The following is a 23,138-nucleotide window of genomic DNA, read 5'->3' as shown; positions in this document are numbered from 1 at the left end:
AATTTGTTCTCCCTATAAAAACAGGCTATATTGAGTAAAGGAAAGCTCCAATCTAATTTGTTCTCCAAATGTTCACAATAGTGGAATTCGTGTAAGAGTCCAAAATATTTCACATTGTTTGTCTTTTTTTATCGTGGTAAAATACACATAATATTTAGCATTTTCTACCTTTTTAAAGTGCACAGTGCAGCGGCATTAAGTGCATTCACAGTGCTGTGCAGCCGCCACCACCATCCACCTCCAGAACTTTTCCATCACGTCGAACGTGCCAACTCATTACGCTCCAGGTGTTCTAATCCACAGCAGAGCTGGAGCAGAATTATCAATGTGGACTTTGATCAACTGCAGATTAAAAAAAAAGGGAGAAAGTGGGAGCAGGCCGTGAACTTAGCGATGTGAGCATGTGAGGCACTGGGGACATGACGGGGCCCAGGGCCTTAGCATTGCTGCTGCCCGTCCTGTTGGGCTGGGCCGGCTGCCACCCCATCCCAGGAGGAAGAGCTTCCACAAGCTGCTGCTGATCTCCTTTCATGGGTTCCGCTAGGACTACGACCAGGACGTGGACACCCCCAACATGGACCACCTGGCCGGGAGGGCGTGAAGGCCAAGTACCTCACACCGCCCTTCATGACAATGACCTCCCCGTCTCACTTCACCACCACCTCAGGTAAGCTCCGCCCTGCAGCCAGGCCATGATGTGGGCGGAAACCCCGCATCCGTAGTTCCCTGAAACAGAGCTGATTCTCAGTCATCTCTGGGGAGACCGAGGCAGCCAATGCCACTTGGGGTCACCCCCTGGAAGAAGCACTAGCTTAGAATACTAAGGGATGCACAGGGCTGTTTCTAGAACCCATGGCCTGCAGGCAGAATGGGGACCACGGCTGCAGCCTCCTAAGGGATCTCCCCAAAGCCCGGGCCCAGCCTACCCTCCACCCTACCCTCCTCCCTACCCTCCACCCCGCCTTTCACATCGTGGCCCGTGATCTTTTTAAAAAGTAAATCATTAAAAGAATTTTATAAAAATAATAAAACATTAAAGTTTAAAGTAATCAGTTAGATCAGGTTACTCCCCTGCTTAATACTGGTGCATTGGAGGGACACGTATGATCTTTGAAGAGAATTCAAATTTTGTCTTTCAGTGATCCAGAAGGTCCCCATGGCCTGGCCCCCGACCTGCTCTCTCCTGACCTCTCTCATCTCTCTTCCCCTCACAAGCTTCCCTCCAGATCACAAAGGTCCCCTGCCTGGGCCTCCAACCAGCTCCCACCGGCCTCAGGGCCTTTGCCTAAGCTCACCTCCAGCTCACCTGAAGCATGTTATCCAACGGGGTAGACAGACAGACATTAGACAAGTAAACACACCAACAGATGTCATTACAAGTCAGAGAGCCACCAAGAAGAAAGAGAAGAGCTTCTCCAGGAGAAGACAGCAAGGGCAAATTGACTTGAACTCAGAGAGGCAGGGAAGGGTTCTGTGAGGAAGGGGCAGTTGAGTTGCGAGTGAAAGAGACCTCAGGAGTCCAGAGGAAGGAAAAGCATTCCAGGCAGAGGGAACAGCATGTACAAGGTCTTTGTGACAGAAAGGAACGTGATTGTTCCAGAATCTCAGTTGCCACTAAGCAAATAAAGAGATTCCAATCTAAAAGAGAGACAGAAAGACATTTACACATTACTATACATAAGACAGATAACTAATAAGAACCTGCTGTATAGCACAGTGAACTCTACTCAATACTCTGTAATGGCCTATATGGGAAAAGAATCTGAAAAAAAAAAAAAAGAAAAAGGGCTTTCCTGGTGGCGCAGTGGTTGAGAGTCCACCTGCCAATGCAGGGGACACGGGTTCGTGCCCCGGTCCAGGAAGATCCCACGTGCTGCGGAGCGGCTGGGTCCGTGAGCCATGGCCGCTGAGCCTGCGCATCTGGAGCCTGTGCTCCGCAAAGGGAGAGGCCACAACAGGGAGAGGCCCGCGTACCGCAAAAAAAAAAGAGTGGATATATGTATATGTATAATTGATTCACTTTGCTGTACAGCTGAAACTAACACAACATTGCAAATCAACTACACTCCAATAAAAATTTGAGAATAGGGACTTCCCTGGTGGTGCAGTGATTAAGAATCCGCCTGCCAATGCAGGGGAGACGGGTTCGAGCCCTGGTCCGGGAAGATCCAGCATACCTCAGAGCAACTAAGCCCGTGTGCCACAACTACTGAGCCCGTGCTCTAGAGCCCTCAAGCCACAACCGCTGAGCCTGCGCACCTGGACCCCATGCTCTGCAACAAGAGAAGCCACCACAATGAGAAGACCACGCACTGCAAGGAAGGGTAGCCACGGCTCGTTGCAACTAGAGAAAGCCTGTGCACAGCAAAAGAGACCCAACGCAGCCAAAAAATTAATTAATTTTTTAAAAAATAAAAATACTTGGCCCTACCACATAACAATTAAATAAAAATCTTTGAGGATGGGGGAAGAAAAGGAAAAAAAATAAGAAAAGGAGGCAGTCAGGATGCAAAGGATTCCACTACAATAAGACTAACATTAGCTTCCATTTCTCAAATGTGAGCCTGATGCAGGGCTCTGTGCCAGGTGCTTTGCCTCCATTATCACCAGTATGATACTGCAAAGCAAGCACTGTCCCCGGCCACAGGTGAGAAAACGATGACTCAGCAAAGCTGAGTAACTGACCAGTCACTCGGTCAGAAAGTGGGAAAGGAGAAGCCAGTCTAGGAACAAGGGTGTCCCTGGCCACACAAAACTGGTTCTGCCCAGTTCTGAGCTGGGACTCTGCAGACCCCTCTCGCAGGGCAAGGAGGGGTGCTGGTAGCATGAACCTTACCCCCACCCAGAGAGCCACTCACTGGGGTCCGAGGGCAGCTCTAGGAACCTCTGACATGATGGGCAAACTGCCGGTGTCTTTTTGCTGGAAGAGGTTTTCATCACTTCCACCTGACTCTCAAAGGTGCGTTTGAATCAAAAACTCAAAAAATAAAGCTGAGCAACCACTCAGAGAGAGATTGCTGAGAGAGATTTTCCTACATGTAAACTCTTTGAGAGGCAAGTCATTCGGGAACTATTAGCACCAGGAAGCAGGAACTAAAGAGCCCGTTTCTGGAGAAAGCGAACGCCACTTTCCAGGGGCATTAACTTCATAACACTTAAAAGATCTCCCATGGGCAGACTCTGGGTCCCTGAATGCTGAAAATACAATGGGCACAAAATATTGTAAGGTAAGGCACACTCACCTTTTATTTATTCCCAGAAGGCTTCTGATGAGAAGATACAAACAGTGAGAGCAAATTTTTTAAATTACAAAATCCCCCCAACACCTCTCCTACATTCACTGCCAGCAGGGAATGGAAACAGGTACAGCTTCAGTGGAGCGTAATTTGACAACATCCCATACAATTACAAATGCACAAAACTTTCTTATTTGGCAATTCCACTTGTAGGACTCTATCCTACCATTACATACTTGCTTGGTGGAAAATGATGTACATACAAAGATATTCATTACATTAGTGTTTGTAAGAGCAAAAGAAAATAGAAACAACGTGACTATCCATCCAGAGGGGAGTGGTTAAGTAAAATACTGGACATGCATAGAATGGCATACTCTGTCACCTTTAAAAGAAAAACTGAGGAAGCTTTTTGTGTCCAGTAAGAAGTTATCTCCAAGATGGATTAAGTGACAAAAGCAAGATGCAAAGAATATGTGTAGCATGCATATGTGTGTGTGTATAACATGTGTGTATATATGTGCATACAATTGCTTATAGATGCACAGAGGACCTCTAAAAAGAAGAAATTGGTAACACTGATTCCTCCAAGAAGAGGACGAGGTAGAAGGGAGACTTTGGATTGTACATCCTGTGTACCTTTTAGATCTTGGACCATGTGGATGTATTGCCTATAAATAACAAAATTTATAAATATAAGGTACTCTTTTTAATTCACCCCTTATAGAAAAAACATGTTCCTCTGTCCCCCTTATTTATAACCGACCTGCCATTTATTGAGTTGGTGGAGAGTCACTGCTTTAAAACGGGTTTTGCAGCCTCAGCACTACTGACATTTGGGACCAGATGGTTCTCTGTGGTGGGGGCCATCCTGTGCACTGTGGGATGTTGGACAGCATCCCTGGTCTCTATCCTCTAGGTGCCAGGAGTGCCCCCTCCTCCCAAGAATGTCCCCAGACACTGCCCAAAGCTGCCTGGGAGACAAATTGGCCCCCAGCTGAAAACCCATCTTTTGTTAATATATATATAAATTTATTTTATTTATTTATTTATTGGCTGCATTGGGTCTTCGTTGCTGTGCTCAGGCTTTCTCTAGTTGAGGCAAGCAGGGGTTACTCTTCATTGCAATGAGCGTGCTTCTCATTGCAGTGGCTTCTCTTGTTGCGGAGCACGGGCTCTAGGAGCGTGGGCTTCAGTAGTTGTAGCACGAGGGCTCAGTAGTTGTGGCTCGTGGGCTCTTGAGCACAGACTCAGTAGTTGTTGTGCACAAGCTTAGTTGCTCTGCAGCATGTGGGATCTTCCCAGACCAGGGCTTGAACCTGTGTCTCCTGCATTGGCAGGCAGATTCTTAACCACTGCACCATCAGGGAAGTCCTGAAAAACCCTGTCTTGAGTGGTTGAACCACTACTTGGCTTACAAAAATGCTCAGCAAGTACCACGATCATCATATCCTTCGATTCTTGTAACAGTGATAAGAAGTCAGAACAACTGAGATATCCAAGGTCCATGAATGTACAGATCTCTCCTGAGGTCCCACAGCAGCTGAGGGGCAGAAGCAGGATTTGAACTCAGCCCTGGACGGTTCCAGACACTGGTCCTCAATCCTTGCCTCTAGCAGGCCTACAGCCCTCTGGTGTCCTTCCTTCTAATTAAGTAGTCCAAAGGTATTCCAAATACCTTTAAATGTTGCACATCCTCAGAGCTCCCAGGCAGTGGGTAGACATCCTGAATATGCTGTATTAATGACACAGATGCCACCCTAGAACCAGCCAAAGCACCAGCACTTGTCTTCATGAGCTGGGCTCAAGCCGACCTCTGTTTGACTCCAGTCCACTGGAAAAGCATCATCCGTAACAGAAAAAATAATGGGTAAAAATTGGTGCTGCCAGCACCCAAAGACCTCTTCAGGTTCCAGGGGTAGGCCTGACACAAAGTATGATAAAAGGGGCTCTCTGGGCCCAACGACTAATTAAATGGAGTTCTTACGAACACCTTGGGGCAAGTTAACTCAGAGGAGAGGTGAGGAAATGATGCTGCTTCCCTGATTCTCAGCTCAGCTGCACAAGGAGGCAGCTCCCATAAGGGCTCAGGTCTGAGAAGCCACGTAACCACCCCTCCAAGCGTCCTAGACAGAGTCCAAGGGGCTAGGGACCAGGTGGTCCCAGGCAGGGAGCACAGCAGGGAGAGGCCATGCCCTGGGCATAAGGCTTAGCTGACTTGGCTCGTTGGGTCAGAACTCTGGGCCCCCTGGGTCCACATCTGGGCAGCAGGGCCTCTCCATGCCTGGGGGCTGTCAGGTGTGGTGAATAGCTGAGCCCTCACCCCAGAGCTAGAATCACATGGACCCTCATCGGCTTTCCTGATGCTGGTGAAGAAAGTCTTCCCGGAGAATTTGTAGAGGGCTTACAATGTATTCATCCTTTCAGTTGACGAATACTGTTTGAGCATCTCTTGTTGGGCCAAGCAGTGTAGACGGTGGCCAGCTACACACTTACATGTCTCCAGGGTCTGGCCGTCTTTCTAGGGCTTGACGCACAGCTCGGGCTCCCACCCTTTCTGCTCCCAAATCCCACAGATCTTTTGTGGGGGGTGTTTCCTTCTCTCTGGAGTTCCACCAGAGTAAAGGACAAACAGCCCCTTTCTTGGGGATCCTTCCACCTCTTTCCTTCCTCTCTCAGGGAATCAGACAGGAGAGATTTGCTCTTACTCCCCTGGGTCCCCCCCAAACCTTCCTCTACACCCGAACTCCTCCATGGCTCCCACAATGGGCTGAGCGTGTGACACCCCAAAGCCAGAAGGAGTCTCTGCTTTCTTCACTTTCTCCCATGGCATCCTTTCCTCGGAGCATGAAAAACAAAAATCCTGACTGTTTGAATGAAGGAAAGAATACAGGAGAGAGGATTTTAAAAATAAAGCTGACTATTAATTCAAAATATCCTACCTCATCATCTCTTCACGTGAGAAAATCTTTGCATCTTTATAAAGGGTATGTTTTTCCTCCAAGTATTTGGCCCCCAGCACCACCTGCAAGACAGTGGAAGTGGGGCCTCTGTCTAGGGTGGAGGCTCCCAAGACCTGACACTGGGGGCGATGTTCTCCCTCCAGCTCCCAGGGCTGGGCACTGGGCAGGTCTGCATGTTGCTCAAACTGCTCTTCTCTCTCATAAGAAGGGCAATTACTTCCTCCAAGGTAGTTTTCTCCTTCCCACCTGGCTCCATCTCCCACCCTTCATCATCCCCCACCTCCATGTACACACACACACACACACACACACACACACACAGAGAAACACATACACACAGGGGTCTTGGCCACAGCACCTGGTAGTTCCTTAAAATGGAATGCCATATTCATTTTCTATGGCTGCATAAAAATTAACCACAAACTTTGCAACTTAGAACAACACCCATTTATTATCTCTCTGTCGTCAGGAGTCCGAGCATAGCTGAATTTAGTCCTCTGCTCAGGGTCTTACAAGGCTGCAATCAAGGTGCCGGCTGAGGTGGTGTCTCATCTGAGGCTCGGGGTCCTCTCCCAAGCTTACGCAATTGTTGGAAGACTTCATTTCCTTGCAGCTGTAGAACCCATGGCAGCTTGGGTCCAGACCCTCTGCTAAGAGCACACCTGAGGAGGTCAGGCCCACCTGGGATAATCTCCCTTTGGATTAACTCACAGTGAACTGGTTAGGGCCCTTAGTTACATCTGCAAAATCCCTTCAACTTTTCATGTCCACTGGTTAGAAGCCAGCCACAGGTCCACCCATGTGCAAGGGGAGGGAATTATACAAGGTGTATATAACCGAGGCAGGAATCTTGGGGCCGTCTTAATTTTGCCTACCATGAATAGGTCTTGGATGGGGCCCAGACAACCAGGGGGTGAGCATCAGTCTTTGTGTAAAGGCAACAGGTAACAGGATGATGCCCCAGCATGGAGCTCCAGAAAGCCCCAGAATTATGGTCTAACCCTGGAGGCCTAGGGGCTGATGCAAGAGGGGCACTGACTGACCATGGAGGCTGGACACCCCACATCACAGTCTCCACATCCATAGGAGACCCTCTCTATTGCTTAGACAAAGGCGATGATAATGATGATGATTTTGAAGAAGGAGGAGGAAGAGGAAGATTATTAATTTGAAAGTACTTATACTAATCTCCTAGGGCTGCCATAACAAAGCACCACAAACTATGTGGCTTAAAACAACAGAAATTTATTGTCTCACAGTCTAGAGGCCAGAAGTTTGAAGTCAAGGTGTTGATAGAGCAATACTCCCTCTGAAAGCTGTAGGGAATCCTTTGTCTCTTCCTAGCTTCTTGTGGTTCGCTGGTGATCTTTGGCATTCCTTGGCTTGTAGATGCATCCCTCCAACCCTCCATCCAAACCATGGAGTTCTTCCTGTGTCTCCGTCTTCACATGACCATATTATTATAAGAACACCAGTCACTCAGATTAGGGGCCCACCCTACTCTAGTAGGACCTCACCTCTACAATGACCCTGTTTCGAAATAAGGTCACATTCTGAGGCTCTGGGGTTTAGGACTCCAACATATCTTTTTTTAGGAGCACAGTTCAAACCATAACACATAATTAATTGATAGTTACAGGCATGGCTACATCCAGATCCTCAAATTATATCATCAGAACGATCAAGCTCTCTCTTTACTTCTCCCTCTCCTCCTCTCTATTTCTCTTTCCTAAGAGTGACCACAAAATTCCCAAGATTGACTCTCATTGGACCAATTTGCTTCTCAGAACCAATCTCTGTGGGGAGATGGAATGATGCTGACCACCCAAGCTGGGACCACATGCCCACCCCCAGGTCAGGGTGGGGAATGGCAAGTCCCACACAAACCACATCACCCATTGTGGGGGGATGGTAGTGGGTCCCAAGTGGAAAGTCAGGGACTGTTATCAGAGGGAGGAACAATGGAAGAAGGACTGGCAGAAAGCTCAGTGATCTACCACCCAGCCTGAGCCCAACAGCGTGGGGATGGGGCGAGTTGCAGTCGATGACCCAGAGTACTATTGAGTCCCAAGAAACCCCAACTCCATCCATGGGGCTGCCCACAGGGCACAGGCTCCCAGTGGATTCAGTGACCACACCTCCCAGCACTGTCCCTCTGTGTCACTGAACTCTGTCATAATTTCCCTCAGACCTTGCCAAAATGAAAAGCCATTCTCTGGGGGTGAGCAACTCATTCTGCTAGTTTAAGTCATGCAATTCCCTCTCCCTCTCCAGAAGCCTGTACTTACTGCTCCATCACTGGTAATGACAATGAACATTTTTGCAATCACAGTTTTTATTGCAAAGTGATTGAAGACCAGCAAGAATAAGTTATGCTGCTGAAACTATGGCAATCCTGCCAAGCAAATAGTGGGTGGATAGGAAGTCTTATGGCAGCAGCTTGTATTTCCTCCCCCAAGGAACTGACTGAAAATAAGAAGCCATCACCACCATGTTTCAAACAAAAGCCATGATATTATAATCTGACAATTTTAGATCTAGTCAAATGGATATGGCCCAGGGGTGAAAAGGAGATGTTCCACAACGAGACAATGGTCTAGAATAATGCAAGTGAGGTCCTCAAAGTTCCACATTTCCTCTTTTCTTGAAAGGACACTCTCTGGCGTGCTCAGGGCTCATGGTGACCAGAAATAAAGTCTCTCCCAGTTCCAGAACCCCCAGGGCAACCCCAAAATTGGAGCAACCACTTATAGCTGTGTAGACCATGTGCTTCACAATTCTGAAAGGGTTGTTTTCATGAATACTATGTGGATGGTGTCCCCTGAAGGTGTGCAGGGCACAACTTGCACAAATGAGCAGTCACTTATATTCTATCTCAAAATCAACTTATAAGAAGTAAAAATTCCTCAGAGATGTTGTAATCAGTCATGAGTCCACCTCTCCTTCATGGGACAGAGCAAAAAAAGTGTGGCGAAATGCGCTTGGATGATCTTTAAGACTAGATCAGGGTTTCTCAACGTCCCGCTATTGATATTTGGGGCCAGATCCTTCTTTGCCTTGGGGGGACTGTCCTGTGTGTTGTGGAGTGTTTAGCAGCATCCCTGGCCTCTACTCACTAGATTCCAGCAGCATCCCTCTCCTAGTTGTGCCTATCAAAAATGTCTCCAGACACTGCCCCATGTTCCTTGGGAGGTAAAAATCACCCCCTAATTGAGAACCTCTGGACTAGATGTGTAATATGCAAATCACATGTAAATCAGAGAGCCAAAGGTCACATACATGATAGTCTAGCCAGTGAACAAAAAATCTGAAAGAAGTAAGAGAGGTAGGGAAAGAGAAAGGAAATTGAATTCCTGCTGCCGGTAACAACACAAGCCCAGCAGATGTTGTTGGAAACCCAGTTAGAAGATGCCATAAACCTTAATCAGCTCCCATCCTGCTCCCCCAGAAACAATTTTCTGCTGAAAGAAGTCCTGAAAGCCAGCAAAACCACAAACATGAACAAACAGAGCAAAGAAAACCACAGACTGAGATAGAAAAGATGTCCCTCCAACACCAGCCATTTCCATGAAGGGATAAAAATGGATTCATGGAAAAAAACTGAAAATAAGGAAGGCTGGGAAACTAGGATATTCCCTAACTTTTCACTAGGGAAATTTCCACCTTGCAGAAAAAAGCAGAGAAAATTGCACAATGAAGCCCCGTGTACCTAGCACTGAGCTGCAAAAATGTGTCCACATTTTGCCAGTCTTGTTCCACTGTCCTCACCCAAGGCCCTGTCTTTCCTCCTTCCTTTCCTTCCTTCCTTCCTTCCTTCTTTCCTTCCTTGAATCTTTTATAGCAATTTCAGACATCATGTCATATTATGCATGACACATCAGCATGCAGTTCTAACCTAAGAGTTTGGTCTGTTTTTACAAAACCTCCATGTCATATTTAACAGATATGACATGAAGAAACTAGGATACTTGGAGAAAAGATCTGATTGACACCTTAGAGTTTCTCCTACCAGTGCTTCTCAATTTTGAACATGTATATGAATCACCTGGAGATCTGGTTAAAATGCAGACTCCGGTTCAGTGGGTCTGGGGTGGGGCCTGAGAGTCTGCATTTCCAACAAGCTCCCAGGTGATACCAGTGCTGCAGGTCCATGCGTCACACAGAGGAAGGGTTGGCCCAAAACACCAGAGCAGTGGAGCAAAAAATCATGACTGCTCAGGATTCCAAGGCCTTGAATGAGAGGAGAAACTGGAACCACCGGAGACTGAGGGCTCAGGTGTATTCGTTTCTTGTGGCTGCTGTAACAAAGTACCATAAACTGGGTGGCTTAAAGCAACAGAAAGTCTGGAGGCCAGTAGTCCAAAATCAAGGTGTCAGTGGGCTGTGTTCCCTCTGAAGGCTCCAGGGAAGAAGCCTTCCTTGCCTCTTCCAATTCTGATGGCTGCCAGCATTCCTGGGCTTGTGGCCACATAACTCCAATCTCTGCTTCTGTGGTCACATTGCCTTCTCTGTCTGTGCCTTCTCCTCTTCTGCCTCTTGTAAGGACACTTATCTTTGCACTTAGAGCCCACACAGATAATCTAGGATAATCTCCTCATCTCAAAATCCTTAACTGAATTACAACTGCAAAGACCCTGTTTCCAAATAAGGCAACACTCACAGGTTCTGAGAATAAGAATATGGACATATCCTTGAGGAGGCGTGGGGGGCACCATTCAGCCCACTACACCAGTAAGAGGGGGAAATGAAGTCAGAAAAAAATGCAGAAGAGAGGGGAGATCCCGTTTCTGTGACAGTGGCTGGTAAGGCAGGCCAAGGGTAGAACTGTGTATTAACAGACTTCCCAGATGGAACGCAAGTGCAGTCGTCTGCTTCCGTCTGCTTCCAAGGCTTCTTGAAGAGAGAACGTTTCTGTTTCTGACAGCAGATTAAAGGAAGAGGTGAGGAGTGAGCAACCCATTCTCTGTTGGCCTAGTTCCTGAGGAATCGTGCCTCTGCCTTAGGGCCATTCTCAAGTCTTGTTCAAGGACAGAATGATTTATTGATGGCCATAATTAAAAAGCAATGCCAAAAAAGAAGCAGTCAGCACTTTACATCTGCACTTACACATGAGCAAGAGCGGTTTGGTAAAATGGGCACTAGGGTCTTATTTCCCCGTCCAGAAGAGGGCTCCCATCGTGGGGTGTCCTGTTGGGGTCAAGCCTCATGTCTGCAGCAGGAGTTGGTAAGGTTTTAAATTTCAACTGGTGCACTGAGCCACCTGTTCTCATCCCCAGCACTTTTATTACAGGTCTAGTGAATCATCAGTGGGTGGGACTCTGAATGTGTAGACTTGGGTAAGTGTGGTTTTGAGCTCCAGTGGGGGCTGTTTTTCCACCAGTGTCTTGGCTGTAGGTCTGAATGAGCTTGTCTGCTTGAGATTGGAGCACTGGGTTGATTTAAGGTGGTTGGTTGACTTGATTTAGCAGCTATTCTTCCTCATTGATTTCATACTAGCTGGTTAATAACACCTTTCTTCTTTGGTTTGGGGAATGTGAACTTAATGAAGCACTGGACCCCACAAATCAGGAGGAAAATGAAGACATGTTTACAGCTTAATATGGTAGGTTGGTTCAAAGGAACTACTGAATGAAACAAGTAGGTCCTTAAAATATTGTTAAACAACTGAATGCATGATAAAGTGTGTCTATGCCCAAATGGTCTATTGGCAAATAGTTACTGTTCCACCTGAAAATTAGTACGTAGGAATTGAGCAAATGTTTGCGGGGGGGAAGGGAGATGCTCTTATTGAGTATATTAGGTTATGCATTTTATTTTAATTCCACTAAAGGTTTAATTTATAGGTTTATTTAATGATTTAACTATTAGGTATAGGTTTATTTTCATCCCACTACAGTATTTTTTTCCCAAGTTGACTTTGGACTAAATCAAGGTCTGCTTCCTATTTCTTCAGTTTGTACCTGGCCACCTACATATGGGGCAGAGGATGGGATGGAATTTGTTCAATTAAATCCAACAAACATTTGTTGAATGCCTACTAAGGGCACAGGTCTCTGCTTTGTGCCAGGGAAACACCAAAATAAATAAGGCACAGCCCTACTCTCAGCCACGTCAGGGAGCAACAGTTGTAAGAAACAGAAGGCAAGGCTCTATCAGGCAAACTCATGAGCATGGGAACCAAATTAGAGGGAATCAGGGAATAGAAACTGCAATTATAGAAACCAAACTTCCTCCTCTGGCTCTCAGAAGCCCTGTGGTCTTTCTTATCAGCCCCATGGGCTTTCTTGTCTGCTTCCCTCACTCGTGACCACCTTTCTCTTTTCGCTACTGGTTCCTCATGGGAGACAGCAGAGCCCACCACCAGCTGGTTAGTTACTGTGTCTCTTGGTTCAAGTATTGAGAAAGACAGAATTGGGTTTCCGGCCAACCAACTGAACACAGGGAAGAGACTTGGTACAAATACGGTGCCTAAACCTGCCTTTCAGCAGGGCCTATGAGTAGGGGAATTCCAAGAGAAAATACCTGTGAGGACTGCAGGCACCAACACACTCTATTTTTTAACTCTCTCCCGCCCCCTAGAGTGTAAATACCATGAGACAGTTTAAGACAGTACTTGGCTCAAAATATTTGAGAAAGGGAGAAAGTAAGGGGTTGGATCAAACTCTAGACTTCCTGGTTTCCTAAATTCACTGTGCAAGTATTTGGAAATAAATAAACATCAGTCCCTGAGAACCAGGAGAAGGAGTTGAATCTAGCTTGGTTCTTTCCCAGACCTGAAATGTTCGGCTGGGTGAAATACCTGTACCTTGCCATAACTGATACAGTGTGGGAGTATGCATTGTACCCTGATTAAAGCATAATTAGCAAGCAGCAGGAATCCCATTCACTAGGAGAGCTCATCCTACTTCCTGTTTCACTTGCACAATTACCCACGTCACCAGACACTGAAATGACAGTAATGACAGACTCTCAGAATGATACAGCCAGAAAGGCCCTTGGAAACCATTAACCACACTCATTCTATATACAGGGAAACTGAGGCCCAGAGAGAGAGCAAGGGCTTACAAGAGCCAAGGCCAGGTGTCCTGCCTCCAAGCCCAGCCTCACTTGTGCAGCATCACGTGACCCAAGTAAAACCAGCTCCTTTGCAGTCTCTGGAACTCCAGGCACAGCCAACACTATCGCCTTCACGTAGTTTTTCCAGCCAGGTCTCCCCCATGGTCTCCAGAATAGAAAATGCAATTCAAGTAAAACCATGATAGCTGCTCCCTGCAGCTGCTTGTTTCTTAGCTTCCCCTCTCCTCTGTCTTGTTTTGCCCACGTTCCATAACTGGCCCTTGACCGGGATAAAGAGGCCTGAGAAGCAGGAAGGAGGAACCAACATGGCAGTGGAAACTGCTGGGTCTCATGAGTGGTCCCCAGTCACCGGCTGGATTTAGAACATGCCTTTAAGTGTCAAGGGTGGAAATAACCCAAACACCACGGAGACAATTCCCTTTGTACAACTACTGGGTCGAGCCATGCCACAGAATGGAAGGGTCATGCTCCCTGAGCTCATTTTAGGTTAGTTGTTTGAAACTTGTGTAATATCGCTTTGAGGGGGAAATGGATGCTATGATTGGTTTCCAGGCTAGCCTACTTAACTGATGCTATAATTGACCTCTGGGTCCCAGGGCATGGAAGCCAGAATCCATAGGTTGAGGGAAGAGGAAGTTTCTTTGCCCGTGGCTTCCTCCAATCCCTCCTGCCACATCCTCCCAGTGGCTCTGGACCCCCATATTTCCCCAGATACCACAGTGATCCAGGTTCTGATGGCTGCCTGCCCTCCCGCTGGTCCCTTAAGGAAGGGGGCAGTGGGCTACTGTCAACCCAGATTTTGGAGCAAGGGGCAGTCTGCTGGAACTAATCCACATGCAAGTGTGAATGACAAACAGCCCCTGAACCAGTGGTTCTGACATGTCAGCAGGCACTAAAACCACCTGGAGAGGTTGTTAAAATGCAGACTCCTGGACCCCACCCCATGACTGTAAATTCAGCAAGGGCTACAGTGGGGACCTGGGAATGTGTGTTTTTAACAAGCTACTCAATTGATTCTAATGTTGATGGTAGAAAATACCATGGAGAAACACTAGAACAGGTGAAATGGCAGGTGTTCATAATTCCGGAGGGATTTTTTTTTCTCTTTACTCGGTGGAGAGTCACATAGACCGGGATTCAGGATACTACAGATTTAAAAAAAAAAAAAAAAAAAGGCAAAGGAGCACTCCCTGGGTGAATTACCTCTGTGCTTCCATGTTGTCTGCTGCGATGGCATGGCTCAGCCATCAGGAAGCTGTAACAACAGGAGGGTTTCTTGTAGATTTCAAGAGCCTTCCATTATTCATTTGTGAGGCTCCAAAGATTCCTGCCCATTTGGCTTCTACCTACCCCTAACAGAGTACTCTCACTCATGGTATTCACAGGGTGCAATGCTCAACATCATCAGGCATTCGGGAAATGCAACTAAAAACCACAATGAGATACTGATACCTGCTAAGTTGCCCATAATCAAAAAAAGGAAAATAGCAAGTGCTGGCAAGGATGTGGGGAAACTGGAACCCTTGAACATTGGTAGTGGGAATGTAAAACGATGCAGCCACTGTGGAAAATAGTTTGGTAGTTCCACAAAAAGTTAAACATAGAGTTACCATATTACCCAGGAATTCTACTCCTAGGTTTAGACCTAAGAGAATTGAAAGCAGGGACTGAAACAGTTACTTGCACATGAATGTTCATAGCAGCATTATCCATAGCAGCCAAGAAATGGAAACAACCCAAATGTCTATCAATTGATGGATGGATAAACAAATTCTGGTCTATCCAGACAATGGAATGTTATGCAGCCATAAAAAGGAATGAAGTATAGATTCATGCTATGATGGGGATGAAGCTGGGAAACATGATTCTCAGTGAAAGAAGCCAGACACAAAAGGCCACATATTGTATGAGTCCATTTCTATGAAATGTCCAGAATAAGTAAATCCATAGAGACAGAAAGCAGATTAGAGGCCGCCAGAGGCCGTGGGAACGGAAGGCTGTGGAGTGACTGCTAGCAGGTAGAGTCTCTTTTGGGGGTGATGAAAATGTACTAGAACTAGAAAGAGGTTGCACAACATTGTGAATGTACTAAATGTCACAGAATTGTTCACTTTAAAATGTTAATGGGGCTTCCCTGGTGGCACAGTGGTTAAGAATCCACCTGCCAATGCAGGGGACAAGGGTTCGAGCCCTAGTCTGGGAAGATCCCACGTGCTGCGAAGCAACTAAGTTTGTGCACCACAACTACTGAGTCTGCGCTCAAGAGCCCACGAGCCACAACTACTGAGACCACGTGCCACAACTACTGAAGCCCGCACACCTAGAGTCCATGCTCTGCAACAAGAGAAGCCACCGCAATGAGAAGCCCGCACAGCGCAACGAAGAGTAGCTCCCACTTGACGCAACCAGAGAAAAGCCCACGCGCAGCAACAAAGACCCAACGCAGCCCAAAAACTAAATAAATAAAAATTTTTAAAAATAAAATGTTAATGGTTGGGACTTCCCTGGAGGCCCAGTGGTTAAGACTCCTTACTTCCACTGTAGGGGGTGCAGGTTCAATCCCTGGTTGGGGACTAAGATCCCACATGCCGCGCTGTGCAGCCCAAAAAAAAAAGGTAATGGTTAATTTTATGTTAATTTTACCTGGGGTAGGGAGGAGCAGGGGCTGTAATCAAATTTCCCAGGTTCCACACCAAACTCTGCCTTATGACCTTGAGTAAACTCTGTGCCTCTGTTTCCTGCAAAGAGGGAAAGCTCTAAGGGGGCTATAATAGTTCCCACCTTACAGGGCTATTGGGAGCTTTAGATGAGTTAATGTTCCCGAAGTAACTCAGAAAAAGGCGTTGGCGTATGGCATGATGGTAAATGTGTGCCATGATTCCATCACACAGACCTACCCCCCATTACACATGCAAACCAAGGCTTGTTCAAGTTCACACAACAAGTTCAGAAGCCAGGTCAGGGTTGGCACCCAGCTCTCATGGACTCTAAGTCCATGCTCTTCCCCTGTCAACAGTCTGACTTGATCCCTGACCAAATCTTGACACCTCGAGGTCCCAATCCCTGGCAGCAGCACAACTTCTTTCTGGTGACCCCACTCGTGGTTGGTTGTCAGGCCTGCCAGCAAGGCAGAAACAATAAAAACACAACTGTGTTTGCTTCTTCCCCATTGAAAGCTTTGGCCACCCTAGGGGGACTTTACCCACCAGCAGTCTGGCAGCGACTCTGACCAAGTGGAGAGCTTTTCCCTTCTCTGTGCCCATGACCATCAAGTTCTAGTCACAGAATGTCCCTCTTACCATGGACATTGGAGACATCATCACTATCTTATTACAGTCAGTAGGGTCACCCAGAGGCTCCATCTCCCAGGAGGCGAGGGAATGGACACTCAGCTCTCTCCTTGGATCTTTCAACTCCCTCTTTAGACTGGCCTCCACGTGCAGTCCCCTTTTCACAGGTGCAATGTAAGATCACAGGGGTTTTTTCCATATCTGGTTCAATTGCTATGTTCTCAAGAACAATCTAGCTTACATTCCCCCAGTATCTGTCTTCTTTCCCTAAGCAGAAAGAAATAAGTCTGCACCCATCTACGTCTAGAAATCCTTCCTGGGACTTCCCTGGTGGTCCAGTGGTTAAGACTCCACACTTCCAATGTGAGGCGGGGGCTGGGGGGGGCCGGTTTGATCCCTTGTCAGGGAATGAGGATCCCACATGCCACATGGCAAAAAAAAAAGAAAGAAAGAAAGAAAGAAAGAATGAAATCCCTCCTGATTCCCTTGGTTGCTTCAAACAGTGCAGCCCATGGGAATCCTAGGAGAAACCCTGGGATGTTTGCCGAGAATCAGGCCCACTGGATGTTCCATACAGAATCATATCGTCACAAGCAAATGAGGAAACTCATCCCACAGGAAGTGTCCAAATCCCAGGTTCTCAGCTTCTGGACACAGAATAACCCGAGGAACTTGGCCTCCCCACCCCCTGCCTTCCCCGCTCCCTCATCAGCTTCCACCAACTTCTCCCAGGGCTGTGAGGTCTGTTCCAGGGAGCAGATCCAATCTGACAGGTGTGAGATGTGATGACCCTTCCTTTGTGGCTGCCAATGTTTGCATCCCAGAGAAACAAGTCTGAAGCCCAGAGGGACAGCCCCAGGATTAAGTAGGCCAACCAGAAGGATGCTGGGGGAGGTGGTCTTAAGAACACATGGACACCCCTGGCAGCATCCGTTCATAGAACTTAACAGTACCTTCTCTCCTTTATTCCCAAGGTTGCTGGATCGAAGATCACAGAGTCATTCACAACATGATGTTTAACACAGAGACACTCTGGAAGTATTCCATCAAGACCACACAGAACAAGACTGAGTGGTAGGACAATGGCATTCTCCCCCTCTGGATCACAGCCCAGAGACAGGTACCACCAGAAACCCTGGGCTGACTTCCTGGGACATCGTCTCTCATTCCTAGGCATGTGGGTGGCGGGTTAGACGTTGTGTGGCCTTGGGCAAATGACTTAATCTCTCTAAGCATCTGTTTCCCTAAATGTGGTATAGGGATCATGATGATGCTCTTATTTAATAGAGTTCATGTAAGGATTAAATAAGATGTGCACTTAAGGCATATCTCAGTAAGTTTTAGCTCTTATGGATGGATGAGGCTCCATGAGGGCAGAGTTGGCTTAATCATGATTGTACCTCCAGGGCTCATCATAGGGTCTGGACCCAGCAGCTCTTTAATAAATATCTCTTCATACACTTGCCTCTGACTTAGGCATAAAATCCCTTAGGAACAAAGTTGACCACTCAAGGCATGAAAAGCTCTGATGAGAACATTTGCTTGAAAGTATCCCAGCAGCCACTCATTATTGCTTTGAAAAGGCAGAAATGAAATTAGTGCGTTGAACTCCCAGCCCCAAACCTGTTACCAGCTTTTGCATTTTCTCAATGAGCTTCCAGAGTCATCACTTCAGAACAGATCCTCCTCCTCTTCCCCCAAGACACCAGCCTTGGCTCCAAAGCTTCCTCGGGTCCTGACACTTCATCTCTGTGCTCCCAGCCCATGCCGTGCACATTACATTGCAAGGGGGTATAATTGCAGCAGCTCAGAACCGTCTGTGGACTTACACTCCCAGAGCAGGGTCCAACCAGCTCCACCCTTCTCCAGCTCTGTGACCTTCAGCAATGACCTCCACTCTGTGCTTGATTTGCCCCACCCATAGAATGAGGATGGCCAGAATCCCTGCTTCATAGGCTTGTTGGAAGGATTAACTGTGATAACGCATGTAAGTTGTTTGGCACTAACTGCTTGAAATGATCATTCTTATGAATGGAAGCTGAACCATTTTAGCAGGACTTCAGCTACAGGTCACTACAGCTGTAGGCCAGAACTATCCAATGGAACATTCTGTGATAATGGACATGTTCTATTCTGCATGGTCCAATGTGGAATCCACAAGCCACAGGTGGTAATTGAGCCCTTGAAATGTGACTGGTAAGACTGAGAAACTGAATGTTTAATTGTATTTCATTTTAATTAATTTCAATTTAAATCTAAATACTACACAGGCGAGGGGCTACCATATTGGACAACACAGCTCTAGAAGAATCACAGGGGGCTGTCAATGACCCTACTCTACCTCAGGTTCATTAAGTGTTGGGCTCTAGAGTCCTTCCTCTTCTGTCACATTTTTTTTTTTTTTTTTTTTTTTTTTGCGGTACACAGGCTTCTCACTGTTGTGGCCTCTCCCGTTGCGGAGCACAGGTTCCGGATGCGCAGGCTCAGTGGCCATGGCTCACGGGCCCAGCCGCTCTGCGGCATGTGGGGTCCTCCCAGACCAGGGCACGAACCCGTGTCCCCTGCATCGGCAGGCGGACTCTCAACCACTGCGCCACCAGGGAAGCCCCAACATTTTTAAACTTTGAGGCATAGACCATGCAAATAAACTGTCCATACAAGAAAAATAACAACCATAACACTCACTATGCACCAGGCCCTGATTTAAGTGCTTTACATATATTAATTTATCACAACCCTGAGGTGGGTGCTAAGGTTATGCCCCTTTAACAAATGAGTAAACTGAGGCACCAGGTGATACCACAACTTCTCACAGTCACAAAGTTAGTGAGAGGCAGAGCTAGGATTTGAACTCACTCTGGGTTCAGCAACTCTTAACTCTTAACCATGACATAATATTTCTTCAGTGGCCAAAGCATTTAGTCATGGATTTCGGAGTGAATCTTGTATCTGCCTAGCTGCTAAGAAGGTCTGGATAGTCTTCCTTAATTCACTATTCAAAACCCAGGGCCTCTCTTGCTAAGGAATTTGTTCACTGGCATGAGGCTTCTGGTGGCATTCTCCCTTCCTGGTGTTTTCTTATACATGGTTCTTGTCTCCTTGTCATTTATTTGCAGGGCTTTGTTTCCTCCTGCTCAATTCATAATCAGAGTGCTTTTCTTCTTTGCTGAATTCATAAGCAGTTGTGCAAAAAGAGGGTCTGGTGCAGGGCCAGGCGACTGACAACACACCACTTGTTTGGCAAGCGAATGTCAAGTTGGTTCATCGCGTTCTGCCGTTAGCAGCTCCTGCCCAGGACAGGGCCATCAGCCAGCTCCCTGAGGAGGTGGTGCAAAAGCTCCTGTAATCAGAACAAACCTGCGGCCCCAGGTCAACCCCTCCCACCCCAGAAACAGGGGCACAAATGCCAAATGCCATTCGGGGACACATCTGCATTGTCGGGCAGGGCTGCAGGAGGGTGGCCTGCCCTGTACCCATCATTGGAAAATTCCTTCCTTCTTCTGAGTCTCTTCCAGGCAGGCTTTGTGGAGACTGATGCGTTAACCTTTAATAGGACTAAAATGTTTTCCGTCAGTGACATTAATACTGCCAGAGTCCATCATGATTCATGAGAATCGGTGTCCCTTGGCAGATGATGCCTAGGAGATGGGATTCCCAACCACTTTTGTCTCCACCATCCATGGTCCACGAGTGTATCCACTCCATCAGGACTTCCCCAATGGTCAGGCTATGAACAGAGAAGCTCCAATGAGAGCAGGCTGGGATTTTAAATGAGCTCCTGGGATAACTGAACCTGATCAATGGCTGAGGTGTTTCACCAAGTTCAGTAAGCCCTAATTCTCAGAGAAAGGCAGACAGCCATGACTGTGAGACCCAGGAAAACCATAAAAACCTAGGAGCATGTTTCTCCTCTCTATGGAAGAGCCACAGATCATATTAAGATGTGAAATGGCAGAGGGATGATATGGGTGAGATTCTCATGTCTTCCAAGACCGGACCATGGTAGGCTACCACCAGGAGGGGATTTGGAGAGAGGGTGGGGAGGGCAGCTACGGTTCTCGGTGTCAGCCAGGTCTCCAGACAATAGCTTCCAAACTTGGAAGAGGTGTGAGAAAGAGGGTGCCGTCAGCTTCTGCTTAGAAAAGTATTAATAGAAACATAATGCATCCCAGTATTGGCTCAATCCGTGTCTATCACACATCATAAAGATTCTGAGAATAATAATCCGACCTCCGAAAATGTGTGGGAGGGGGAGAAAACACAGAATCTTGGCCATCTAGCTTCCTTCTGTTCAGTGACGCCTCCAGAACACAGAAAAGCAATGAAAACACTCAGAACCAACCTCAACTTCTGAATTTCAAAAACATGGAGTCCATCTCTTTCCTCTCAGCCATTCCCTAGAACAAGTAACTAACTCCTTTCCCTAAACCACTAAATATACTCTCCACCAAAGCACAACTGTGATGAACACTTCACAGGCCTTCCTAAAACCCGTGCGCTTTTTGACATTAATTCAGTCCCCTAAAAAAGGAAACAAGACAGAAAAAAACAAACTAAAACTCTTTCCTTAACGATTGGTTCTGAAGAGTTTTGGTAGATTCTGTACAAAACCCAACAGTCAGGCTTTGCCATAAGAAGTACCAACTCTGTTTTAAAGAAGCAACTTAAGAGTAATAGCCACACTGATGCAACACTACACTAAGGAAGGATAATGCACCCAGTAAAACTAGCGATTTTCCAACTGCTATTGCTACTGGAAACACTGATTATGCTAATTAAAGGGTAGAATAGTAAATACCCACTCTTTTGCATCCAATTAAGTGCTGAGATTGTTTCTCAGAAGTAGAAACAATCTGTAGAAAATAGCACTTTTGCTTATCATAGGTCCCAAATAAACAGAGTCAATTGTGTGTGTATGTGTGTCTGTGTCTGTGTGTACACATGCTCACACACACATTTCTCTCTGAAGCTCATTTCACAGAGCAGCATAAATCCTCAAATTCCTATGGGACCAAGTGAGAAAAATCACAGTTTCCTAAGACTACAGCTTGGGATACCTTTAAAGAAAGAGTATGTTTTGAGGGACTTCCCTGGTGGCGCAGTGGTTAAGAATCCACCTGCCAATGCAGGGCACACTGGTTCAGTCCCTGGTCCAGGAGGATCCCACACGCCACGGAACAACTGGGTCCGTGCGCCACAACTACTGAGCCTGTGCTCTACAGCCCGCGAGCCACAACTACTGAGCGCACGTGCCACAACTACTGAAGCCCACGTGCCTAGAGCCGATGCCCCGCAACAAGAGAAGCCACCACAATGAGAAGCCCGCACACCTCAGCGAAGAGTAGCCCCCGCTCGCTGCAACTAGAGAAAGCCCACATGCAGCAGCGGAGACCCAATGCAGCCAAATAAATAAATTAAAAAAGAAGGCTTCCCTGGTGGCGCAAGTGGTTGAGAGTCTGCCTGCCGATGCAGGGTACACGGGTTCGTGCCCCGGTCAGGGAAGATCCCACATGCCACGGAGCAGCTGGGCTCGTGAGCCATGGCCGCTGAGCCTGCGCGTCCGGAGCCTGTGCTCCACAACGGGAGAGGCCACAACAGTGAGAGGCCTGCATACCACAAAAAAAAAAAAAAAAGGAAGAAAGAAACAATATGTGTTGAGAACACAGCACAAGAAAACAATTTCAAGTTGGGAACATCTGAGATTTAACATGCTGGATATGCAGGGCTGTCTAAGACCCTCACAATGTCAATGTCAGCTTATTCTAAATAATAAAATAGTCAAACTATGTTCTACAAAACGTTAGAAGCTTCATCCTTCCAGCCAATTCCATACTTGACAGCAAAGTCAGTTTCCACAGATGTTAAAGTACCGTCGCTAAAAACTGAGAATTATGTCTAATGCCAATCAGAAATGCAATAAATATTAGAGGATTTGCAAGTTAAAGCAACCATAGAAATTCTACTATCAGAAAGGAAAATGTGTTACCTGTAGAGGTTACAAATAAGATGCTAGAACCCAAAAGCAAAAGCATTTCTGTAACTATTTCCATAAGTTAATCAAGAGTGAGAATAGGATGGGTTTTCCACCCCTAAAAGGAGACATGATTCATGCATTCATTCAACCCACATTTAATCAGCAGTCAGCACTTACTCTGAGCCAGGCCTGTTCTAGGTCCCAGGAAAAGTACGTTCAACAAGATCAGCACAGCCCCTGATTTCCCAGAGCTCACATTCTAGAGGAGAGAACTAGATAGTAAAAAAGTAAGCAAATTAAGGTAATTTCAGGTTGAGGAAAGTGCTTTAGAGAAAATAAAACTGGATCTCAAAATAGGAAATGAATGCTGGAGGGCAGAGGGGACAATATTTCACCTACAGCTATGGATAGCAGAGTTTCTGGAACCTCGCAAAGTACTTAGTATTAAGACTTCTGTCTTAAGTCAAGCTTCCTAAAAGCAGAGCCTGAGGCAGGGATGTGGTGCTCATAATGTATTGAGGGAGAGTTCTCAGGAGATGGGAGTGAGGAAAACTGACAGGGCAGGAGGAGGACCTAAGTGAGACGTGGCCTCAGCTGG

At 46.8% G+C, this 23,138-nt stretch overlaps 1 long non-coding RNA gene and 1 pseudogene across 2 annotated transcripts in view; one reads left to right on the top strand and one right to left on the bottom strand.

Moving 5' to 3' along the window:
• The window catches only part of LOC307197761, a 90,328-nt gene that overhangs the window by 64,574 nt on the left and 2,616 nt on the right, over positions 1-23,138 (bottom strand). Inside the window, exon 2 of the long non-coding RNA XR_013831498.1 lies at positions 169-342. This is a non-coding gene — a long non-coding RNA (uncharacterized lncRNA). The remainder of the gene's footprint in view (positions 1-168; positions 343-23,138) is intronic.
• LOC307197759 (ectonucleotide pyrophosphatase/phosphodiesterase family member 7-like) overlaps positions 331-23,138 on the top strand; it is a 30,116-nt pseudogene continuing 7,308 nt past the window's right edge. The window contains exons 1-2 of the transcript in view: positions 331-667; positions 17,541-17,686. The product of the transcript in view is annotated as an ectonucleotide pyrophosphatase/phosphodiesterase family member 7-like (transcript). The remainder of the gene's footprint in view (positions 668-17,540; positions 17,687-23,138) is intronic.

Source organism: Stenella coeruleoalba (assembly GCF_951394435.1).
Source record: "Stenella coeruleoalba genome assembly, chromosome: 15".
Lineage (NCBI taxonomy): Eukaryota > Metazoa > Chordata > Mammalia > Artiodactyla > Delphinidae > Stenella > Stenella coeruleoalba.
The sequence above is the reverse complement of the archived record's forward strand: the minus strand, read 5'-3'. Positions and strand labels throughout refer to the sequence as shown.